We start from the raw sequence: 11,928 nt of genomic DNA, 5'->3' as shown, positions 1-11,928 counted from the left end.
GCTGTACAAAAGAATAAGGCATATGTTGGTTGAAAGTTACCATATTATTATAAGATAATTTAGCTAAATTTGACTGTATGCTTAGATTGTTTCTCTTCTCTCAATCCTTTTCATAGAAACGTTTAAAAGAAGGCAAGTGATAGTTTATTCACCATTTTGGTCAAAACAAATTTAAGATGCTTACTTTTTATTATATATATATATATATAAGATAAAACCTTGTCCAGCCATTAACCTTCCCCGGTATTGCCTCCACAACCTCCAGAACACCATGTCATCGTGCGTAGTCTGAATTCCTCATTTCCCCATGAACAGAGCTCGTGGACAACGTACGAAAAAAAAACAATAAAGAACAGAAAAGCAAAATTAAATTAAATAGTTAATTTCATATCTTAACCCATGAGAGAAAATTTTACATTTGCTAATCTAATTGAGAAGTCGTACAACCTTTTAAAGTCAAACCCTAAGCCGCCATGGTCGCAGAGGTTCAGTGCGAAATCAAGCTCCAGGCTTAGAAAAAACAAAATAAAATAAAATAAAACCCAGTTCCAATAATATGTCTCCTCAATTTCCAAAAACTCTATTCATTATACAAAAAATGTGGAAGTTCTAATATCAAGAAATCTGTAAACTATGACCCCTCCTGCACATGTACGCAAGGAACGCATTACACATGCAGTTAATTAGCATCAACTTTAATTTTCTCCTTTTCATTTTCCTAATTTTCTTTTTGACCTATAAAAACATCGTTACATCAATATAACAAAGTGTTTACCAGGGAGATTCACACCTTGACTAGTTTTTAATTAATTAAAACCATAAATAATCTAGTTTCTTGAAACACCGCTAGACCGAAAAGCTTAAGCTCGTAGATTTGTATCGAATTATGTTATATTAACCTTTCAAATTTGTGACATTTTTTCAATGTGGGACTCAATCTTTTTATAGTCACACGTCTCGCATGTATACTCAACAATCTTTTCCTCACGTGTGAGTCCATTATCATTTTGCTATAGTACTCCTCAAACATAAGCTTTTATCAATCTTATGAGCCGTCTTTTGGATCACTTATGTACTATTTTGGTTTGTTCGTGCCATATACCTTTGTCCTTACTCCAAGGACCGTCATTTTTGCTTGTGCCATGAACAATTGCCCCTTACTCCAAGGACCCTTGTTCAAGCCCTTTTAGGAATATCAAATAGGAAAATTAACGAGTTAATGGTCTCGATAAGTATAAAAATCATTGTCATCGTATTATGAGTCTACTTTTTAGAAAATATCTCTACACATGATTATAATAACAGCTATATTAAATTTTTTGAAAAACTTCACTTACAATTCCCTAATCTCACAACTTTTACAATCAATTTAGTGTATCTGTTTTTCTTTTCTTTTTTTTCAATTTCAACATTCCGTTAGAATTTTTCATTAAATCCTAACGAATGAGTCTCAAAATTTATAAAATACCCCTCATGTTTTTTTTTTAAAAAAAATGGATATTTTACGAATTTTGACAAGATATAAAAGAAAATTCTAACGGATTGGTGAAATAAAAAATTAAAAAATTAAAAGATTGATACACTAAATTGACATTTTTTAAAGTTTAAAAGTATAATTGTAAAAGTGGTAAAAGATGAAAGTGGTAAGTGAAGTTTTCGTTAAATTTTATAAAAATATATATTTTTTATATAAACCATAGCCGATAAAATAAGCATCCTAGAGATGTTTAATACTATATAAAAACTCCTTTTATCTTTTTCTTGGCATTTTCTTTTACAACCTTAGTTGTACGCATATACATCTAAAGCAAGAAAGTAATCATAAATCATATAATTCTTATGCAATGTCATTTCATAGTCTCATTTCTTGTTCTCTATTCTTTACTTTCTAAGGTATTGCCATTTTCATTAATTATAGGAAATCGTCTCTTCTTATATTGGAAATTGTCCTATGGAATTGTCCATTCTTATATTAGGAATCGTCCTATACTATGCTATGTTCTTTCACAATGAAAACCTACTCATACCACGCACAACCTATTCTCAAATCATCTTATATGGTTGAAAGAACCGAATGCTTTGAGATCATATTATAATGCATGTAAAATTAAATAATTATATTTACTTAACTTAGAGTATTATTTGTAGTGTTGTCAACCAATTAATTGGTAATTGAATGAATTCACTACGCTACACTAATTATCAGAGTATGCTATAGCGGAAAGCGAAATTAATTGATACAAGATTCTAACAATAAGTTTTTGTTCACAATATGTATCATAAATTTTGGACTCAGAGCCTTCAAACAAACATTTCTATCATAATAAAAGTTAACTAATACTATCTAACCTGACAGTATGAGTCAGTCACTCAACATCTTTATCCCAACGAATTTCTCACTCTACCACCAGGCAACCTACTAATCTATAAAACACCAAAGTGTTTCATGGTGGAAGAGAAGAATCTACGTAGAGTTAATAAGTAAATTATTATACAACTAGTTATGCACTGAGCATTAGGTAACAATTCGTAAATTTAGAATATTAAACATGATTTTTCACAAATATAATGTGTATTGCCTATGTTATTATGCCATTAAAAATGTAATTTAATTTAAAGAAATAGTGAGGCATAATTTTAATAACAATCACTAATATTTTAATGCAACACACACATGTGCATGTGTGTGTGTGCGCGCGCGTGCGTGCGTGTGTATGTGTGTTCACTAATTATAGTTATCCTACATTTAGTTTATCCAAGCTCTTAACCCATTCTTGATAGGGTTGGTGCTATTTCGAGTGACCTATAGTACGACACTAATAGCCTTGATATTGTCGTATACCGTATTATACAAGTAGTTGTGTATGTGTATGTGTATGTGTGTGTGTGTGTGTGTGTGTGTGTGTGTGTGTGTGTGTGTGTGTGTGTGTTCACTAATCATAGCTATCCTCTATATAGTCTATCCAAGCCCTTAACCCCTTCTTGGTAGGATTGGCGCTGTCCCGAGTGGCCGGTAGTACGACACCAATGGCCTTGATATTGTTGTATACCATATTATACTAGCATTAGATAAATCATAAACTCAACATGGGCATGCTATGAATTCACTAAATGCTTGATAAACAACAAGGTCAATGTATAATCATTATGAAAATAGATTTGAGGTTCAAGGGTTATCTTATGGAGGGTGTAACAACTCTAAATGCCACATTTTCACTATTTGGAAACTCTTTCTCACTAGGTCTAGGGTTTCTGGAGTGCAACGATGAAGGTTAAGAGTCGTGGTGTACTATTTATAGATGTGGGGAATGGATAAGGTTGGCTGAGATAACTAACAAGTGAAAGTGTTTTTCAGACGTAATCGAACATTCAGAGTATACTTTGAACGTTCGGGAAAACAACATATTGAATGTTCTAGTAGGATGTCGAACGTTCGTGAAAGAAAGGGCAACTCGATCGTTCTTAAGGGATATCGAACGTTTAGGTAGGGCAATCATCGAACATTCCAAAAAGGCCTCAAATGTTCGGCTAAGATAAGAAAGTGACAATTATTTAGGTTTTAAAAAAAATTGGTTTCTGACCCTCATTGAATTTCTTTTTAATGATAATCATAAGTGTTGTTATATATATATATAACGTGTTTAAAGCAGATTTTATTTTATTATTTTGGGGTATTACATTTAATTTAAAAAATAATATGTTCTGATCCTACTAATTTTATAACATGTTTTAGATTGCTTCAAATGGATAAATACTTATGTATGATTTTCTTAAAGTAAATGAATAATATTTGTATCGTATGACATGGTACTATTACACGGGCTTGACCCTATGGTCAAAGAGATTTATGTTTATGTTTTACCTTAGATCCAAAGGTTCTTTTTGTGACAAGCGTATCGTATACAGATGGGGTCACGGTTACGGCTTTGCTAGTCGTGGGCCATCCGAGGTCGGACTCAGTCGGGCTGCTAGTGTATGACAATATGCTGCAATATCCTTAGCACTAGTATTGTGCTACAGGTCACTCGAGACAGCGCCAACCCTACCAAGAAGGGGTTAAGGATTTGGAAAGACCATACGGGGGAAAACAATGATTAAACGTTATATATAGCATGATTTCTCTGCAATAAAACATTAGTGATTATTACCGAGATTATGTCACTCATCTTCAAAACAAATCTAAATTTTTAGATGACATAATAACAAAGACAACACATACCATTTTATGAAAAACCCATGTCTAGTAAATTGAGCGAAATTCACAGTCACTTAAGGCTTATTGCATAAAACAGCTTCGTAATAATTTACTTACCAAGTCCCAGACTTACGCAGTTACTTCTTTTTTGCTGTAAAACATCTCGATGTTTTGCATATTATCAGGTTACAGGTGGTAGAGTAAAAATATTGTGATAATGAAGATGCCAAGTGAGTGACTCGTATTGTCAGGTTGGATTGATTAGTAGTTATCTGTTTTTGTGATAGGAATGTTTGTTTGAAGGCCCTGAGTCTATAATAGATTATAAATGATTTGTTTAAAGATTTATTGTCAAAAGTATCAAATTATTTAATTCAACTTTCCGCTATAGTATACTCTGATAATTACTGTACATAGTGAATTCAGCTAATTACCAGTTAATTAGTTTGAAGACACTACGAGTAACACTCAAAATTAAGTAAATAAAATTATTTAATTTTGGGGGTATTACATGTTGTACGTTGGACAAATGTCCTCTCCTTGTCTCTACCATAGCCGCTGCAATCTCTCTTAGACTTTCCTCAAACAGAGACCCCTGGTTCACAAACTGAGGGAAGTTCTAAATTTCTAAACATACCATCTTATTTCTAATGAGTAGGTTCAAGCCTCGCACAAACTTCTATGCCTTCTTCTCCTTATCGAGGATGAATTACGACAATTGGGTGAATTTTGTGCCATACTCTGTCATGGTCATCCCACCCTACACCAGGTCCATAAATTCTCTGGCATTCACCTCTTGAACCACTTTGGGAAAGAAACAGTTCTTGTCAGAAATAGAATTGTCATGCACAGCGGAATAGAGCATACCTTATATGCACTGCAATCAAATATTGTCCCGCGTGATTTTTCAATAAGTCTCTTCTTCTTGGCAGTGGAATACACTACCAAAACGTAATGGAGTAATATTCACTATATCCACGGTCTAGATGCACAGGAAATATTGAAAGTCTGATTTTTTTCTTTCAGAAAAACAAAACTGCTCAACCCATTTACTAGGAGACTATTTATAAGAGCAGTTTGTGGCAGTTTGGAGCAGTTATACTATAGGAAAAAAATAACTGAAAATCAGTTATTATTATTATTTTTTTAACACTAGCCAGGCGTTGTATTGCCTTGCTTGAATCCTGAGGGGCGTGCCCATGTGGACGCCCCTTCATATTCAACATCTCCCACTCGCACACAATGGGCACGACCCAGTCATGCATCTTTCAATGTATTTTCCATTATTCATACTTGCAAATAGACCGTGCGACCACCGAGAACACCTGCATAAAAGGGTTGGAGCACTATACCAAATCTATACATAAAAAGACCAGCATAGCAACATCCCAAAACAGAAAAAATGTCTCGTTATGTCCTAGACTCATCCGAACACATCTGATCAAACACTTAAAATCCTTTCAAGTTTTAAAGAAAACTCAGAACAATGTTTGACCGACCCATAATACCGTGATGCATTCACAATTATGTCGCTATCACTACATAGTGCCTTAACCTGTCGACAATGAATACACTTAGTGATGTGTTGCCAAAATAGTCTTCCCTTCGCCCTCATGTCACTCAACTTTGGTCCAATCGCTTTCCCAGTTATGTCTCTTTAGACTGAATCAATCATAGTCATAGATAACATACTAGAGTAGCAGACATCAAAAACTCCGTTTAATGACATAGTCTGAAAGTCAATAAGGGCATAATTTAGAGTCATAAATGACTCATGGACTCACACAGTGAAAAAATAAGGATCAATTCGCTCACCTCCACATTTGGTCGAATAAGCACATGTAGTATGAAATACATGCTACGGTGAAGTTCTCTTTCCAATAAAAGAGTGTATGTCTAAACTCAATACACCGTACAGATCTTAGTCTAGTCGCTATTCAAGCGCCTAACCTGAGTCTTCAATTTGCTCACCATCTCAGGCGCCAAATTAAGGTCTCACATCAGGCTAATCACGGGCTACATGAATTGTGGGCTTTCCATGCATGGTCTAAATAATACAATAGACCTCATCTTAGCTCTTACTAAGATAACATATGTTCGTATCAACCACCTTTACTTGCTAAACAAGTATCAAGGGACACAACATCCATTCTCTGCTCGCTACTTAAGCGCCAAAGTCAATCGCTCGTGTGAGTGAGCCAATCTTTGCCTGCTGACATACCTTTTATACCATGGAACCAATCACATGGTAAGTGTGTGCTTTAATCAACATGCCATATGATAAACCCAAACCAAAAATAATGAATATCATCATATGCAATAATAAATAAATAAATATCCCAAAAGAGTACATTAACAGTCAACTGAATAACAAACCATTACATTCTACGCAGTCCTAAACTCCTAACATGAGCCTGAAAAACATCTCTAGCTATAGGCTTTGTCAGGGGATCTGCAACCATGCGACTCGTAGAAATGTGTTTCAGGACCACCTCCTTTTGCGCAATCATGTCTCTAATGTAGTGATATCGTATGTCAATGTGTTTGGTTCTCCCATGATATTTGGGGTCCTTAGCATAGGCAAGAGCTGTTGTACTATCACAATAAATTGTCACAGGATCTAGAGCATCCCTGACAATCTCAAGATGCTGAAGGAACCTTCTTAACCAAACAGCTTCCTGAACAGCTGCTGAACAAGCTACATACTCTGCCTCCATGGTTGATAAAGCTATACAGGATTGTTTCTTACTACTCCATGTAATGGTGCCATTATTTAGCAAGAAAGCATATCCAGATGTCGATTTGCGCTCATCTATGTTACCACCCGAATCAGCATCACTATACCCAACAAGTCGCAAATCTAAACCTTGATAGCACAGAACATAGTCCATCGTTCCTTTGAGGTATCTCAATATCCTTTTGACTGCTTTCCAATGGGCCAATCCAGGGTTAGACTGGAATTTGCTGACCAAGCCAACTGCATAGCATATATTCGGCCAAGTACACATCATAGCATACATTAGGCTTCCTACGGCGTTAGCATAGGGAACACGAGCCATCTTTTCTATCTCATCTTGAGTCTTAGGACACATATCTAAGGACAAGTTCTCGCTTTTAGCAATAGGATTATCAATGGGTTTACAATCATACATTTGAAAGCGTTCAAGAACCTTCTTTATATGGATTTGTTGAGACAAACCTAGAAGTTTCTTTGATCGATCCCTAAAGATCTTAACTCCCAGAATGTAGTCTGCCTCACCCATGTCCTTCATCTCAAAGTTGGAGGACAACCACCTTTTGGTGGAGACTATCATATTCTTATCATTTCTAGCCAATAATATGTCATCAACATACAATGACAAAATGATGAAACTCCCCTTTGACCTTTTAACATAAACACAATGGTCTTCTTCGATCATCGTAAACTTATTCAAAAGAACGGCTTGATGGAATCTAAGATACCATTGTCTAGATGATTGCTTTAAGCCGTAGATGGACCGTTTGACCTTACAAACTTTGCGTTCTTGTCCATCGACCACAAAGCCAACTGGTTGATCCATATAGATCTCCTCATTTAGTTCTCCATTGAGAAAAGCTATCTTAACGTCCATTTGGTAGAGTTCCAAATTCATATAAGCAACAATGGCCAGAATTAGACGTATTGAGGCAAACCTTACTACTGGTGAGAAGGTTTCATCATAGTCTACACCCTCTTGTTGGGTATAACCTTTTGCCACAAGGCGAGCCTTGTACCTATCTATTGAACCGTCCGCCTTGCGTTTGACCTTAAGAACCCATTTGTTCCCAATGGCCTTTCGCCCTAGTGGTAGATTCACCAGATCCCAAACCTGATTAGTTCTCATTGACTCAATCTCATCATTCATTGCTTTAATCCACTCATCTTTTGCCGAAGATGAGAGAGCCTCTTGTACTGTCCTAGGCTCATCATCATCATGCGGAGCAATCATGAAAGCTTCCCCTTCAATCTCAAAACGACGACGGGGAAGATTTCTGCGTTTGCTTCTTCGTGGCTGAGGTTGTTGTGAATCCACCTCTAGTGGTATACTCCCATTAGGCGGTAAGTCACTCCCACTGTCCCTAGGAGTTTGAGGAATTTCTTCATCATTCTCAACTAGTCTACTTAGAGCGCTTTCCTCTCGATCCATAGTTTCATAAAACTCCAAGTTTCTTTCAACCTCACCTCTGGTTGGAAACTCATCCTCAATGAAATCCACATCTCGTGACTCAATTTCAGTCACCCTTCCATCGGTTTGTTCACCTATCAACACATAACCCTTGGAATGCTCTGAATACCTTATAAAGATACATTTCTTTCCTCTGGGACCTAATTTCCCATATTTATGAGAAGTGTAGTGAACAATACCCGCTGAGCCCCATGGCCGAAAGTAACTCAAATTGGGTTTCTTACCAGTCCATAACTCATAAGGTGTGGAAGATACAGATTTGGAGGGCACTCGGTTAAGAATGTAGGCTGCAACCAAAAGTGCATCTCCCTAATATGATATTGGTAAGTTTGCTTGCGCCATCATTGACCTAACCATTTCTAGAAGCGTTCGATTTATCCTTTCCGCTACGCCATTTTGTTGTGGCGTACTTGGCATCGTTAACTGCCTTTTTATTCCTTTTTCATCACAGAGCCTTTTAAATTGCTCAGAGAGATATTCGCGTCCACGATCAGTTCTTAGAGCCTTAATACTCTTGTCTAATTGATTCTCAACTATATTCATATATTGTCTAAAACAATCCAATGCTTCAGATTTATGGGAGATCAAATAGACATGACCGTATCGTGAAAAATATCTATAAATGTAATGAAATAGAAACTGCCATGTCTTGCCCTCACATTCATTGGGCCACATATGTCCGAGTGGACTAATTGCAATGAAAAAAATGCCCTAGTAGCTTTTCCAAACGGTTTTCTAATTGACTTTCCCATTAGACAATGTTCACATGTGGATAGAGTGACCTTAGCGAGATTGCCTATGAGGCCTTCTCTTGCTAATCTAGTTATCCTATCTTGCCCAATATGGCCAAGCCGAGCATGCCATTTAATTGAATCCACATCATCAGAAGAAGTCAATAAAACAAATGATTTGTCATAATTATAATAATTCAAATCCAAAATCATAAATCTGTCTGAAATAAAACCACATCCATAATAAGTTGTTCCCAGATAAATGAAAACACCATTGTCAAATACAAACCGAAAACCAAGTTTAATCAAAGTAACTACAGAAAGCAAGTTTCGTCGAATCTCGGGAGAGTATAACACATCATGGAGTAATAGAGTACGACCACCTCGCAAGTCTAGCTTGTAGGTACCGATTCCGAGTACCTCCACCGTAGCTCCATTCCCCACTTTGATATCTCGACTCCCAGCAGGAACTCGACAATACTCCACAAATCTGACCCGATCTCGAGCTACATGCTCGGTTGCTGCTGAGTCTACAGTCCACATAGGATAGGAGTGAGCAACCATAACATGGCTAGTAACATAAACATAGCGAGAAAAGTCAGAGAGTACCTTCTTCGGCTCAGTACACTCACGAGCGAAATGGCCTTCCTTTCCGCAGTTAAAACAAACCATCTTGGACTTATCTTTTCTACCAGCGCGCTTACCTCTCTTGCGCTTGTTAGTCCTTTCCTTCTTGGGCGCTGGTCCAGCAGTTCCATGTTTACCATTGTTCTTGCGCTTGAGCCTAAAAGCCTTGCGTGAACTTGACTCAGCCAAGTATGCAGAACTATTGGGCTTAGCAGCCTCTAGGCGCTCAGCTTCAAGTTCCAAATGACGCGAAACATCTTCAAAAGTTTTAATGTTCTCATTGTGCGTCAAATTTTGGCTCATAGCATCCCAGGAACTAGGTAGTGAACGAATCACCGCTTGGACCTGCTGCTCATCAGTAAGGTTGTTTCCGGCTGCTTTGAGTTCGCGGATCATGGATGACATCACCCTGAGATGCTGCTTCATTGTTTGATCTAAGCGCATCTTGTAGGAGTCAAATCTCATGGTCAATCCGCGCAGTCTAGTGGCAGAAGTGCCACCAAACTTTAACTTCAGTGCTTCCCACATGCCTTTAGCCGTTGGATGTACCTCGAACTCACCAATTAGATCATTGTGCATGCTGCTTAACATGGTAAAGCGCGCACATTGATCCTTTTTGCGCCAATTTTCAAAAGTAGCAATATCTCTTGTGTCTTGTTCGGTATCCTCTTGCTCTGGCTCAGTCAATGAATGGGACAAGGTCTCTAAGACCTCTTGTTCATTTAGGACATATCGAATCTTTCGATGCCAAATGTCATAATTTTCCCCATCCAATTTTTCCCCCTTATTCAAATCAGCAACAATGCTTTTTGAAGCCATATTACTACAAAAAATACGCAAGGGATATTACACACACATCAAACAAAAAAAAATATTTTACCGCGTTAATCTAAGTTTTAAAAAAAAATTATTGACACATCGCGGGATCGAAAATTCGCTAAGCTTCCTAATCATCTCCCGCGCCACAAGTGTCAAATTATTAATTTTAAACTTAATTTTCACGCAAAATTATGTATGGAAGAAAAAAAAATTCAACTTAACCATACTCCCACTTATTCAAAATAGTCTAAGCATAATCCAAAAATATATATATGCCTCTTTACACCAATAACATGTATATGCTGAAAAACAATATTCATTCACATATATAAAACTAATATAGGCCTCCCTTTACTAATGAGTTCTTGCAGCCCAGTGGTGAAGCTTTGGAACTTGGTATAATGACAACTTGAGTTCTACTCCCCACATGCTCATAAATCAATAGGTTTTATTTCTTTTGAAAGGAATCACTAGATTGGGCTGGGTCGACTGACCCAAGTAAAAAAAAAACGTGTTTTTTTTTTTTTTTGTTAATAAAACTTGTGAAATAGGCCAAGCCCATTTTGGTTTTTAAGAAACAAAACCCTACCCGATGCATCTTCTTGTTTGTATTTCAAGTTTTCAACATCACTATCATCAATAGCCGCACACACAAAACACACTTTCACAAACAGTGTCACACAGCCATGGCCATCACCACTGCAGCCTGTCGCCGAAGGCCACCGCACACTCGTCTTCCAGCGGCAGTACAGCCACCACCTGCCACGGGTTCTCTCCTTCCTTTTTCTTTTTTTGTTTTTATTTTATAAACACAGCACCACCATTTTGTTTCACAGTGCGGCGGCAACACGCCGCCACATAATGGTGCACCGTCATGACGTTTTGGAGGAGATTTCAGCCCCTTTGGGCACACGTGACTGAAATTGTAAGGCACGGTGGTGCTCTTGCCATTGCACGACACTTATATGCGCATTGGTTTGGTGGAGCACCGCCATAAATGGCATAAACACAGTTACTATGTTTCGGATAAAAAATAAAATACACAGAAACTTGTAAACCACGAGAACAATAACAATGGCTCTGATACCAATGTCAGAAATAGAATTGTCATGCATAGCGGAATAGAGCATACCTTATATGCACTGCAATCAAATATTGTCCCACGTGATTTTTCAATAAGTCTCTTCTTCTTGGCGGTGGAATACACTACCAAAACGTAATGGAGTAATATTCACTATATCCACGGTCTAGATGCACAGAAAATATTGAAAGTCTGATTTTTTTCTTTCAGAAAAACAAAACTGCTCAACCCATTTACTAGGAGACTATTTATAGAGAGTAGTTTGTGGCA

The sequence above is a fragment of the Alnus glutinosa genome, chromosome 6 (genome assembly GCF_958979055.1).
Source record: "Alnus glutinosa chromosome 6, dhAlnGlut1.1, whole genome shotgun sequence".
Classification (NCBI taxonomy): Eukaryota; Viridiplantae; Streptophyta; class Magnoliopsida; order Fagales; family Betulaceae; genus Alnus; species Alnus glutinosa.
This window is presented reverse-complemented; position numbering follows the sequence as displayed.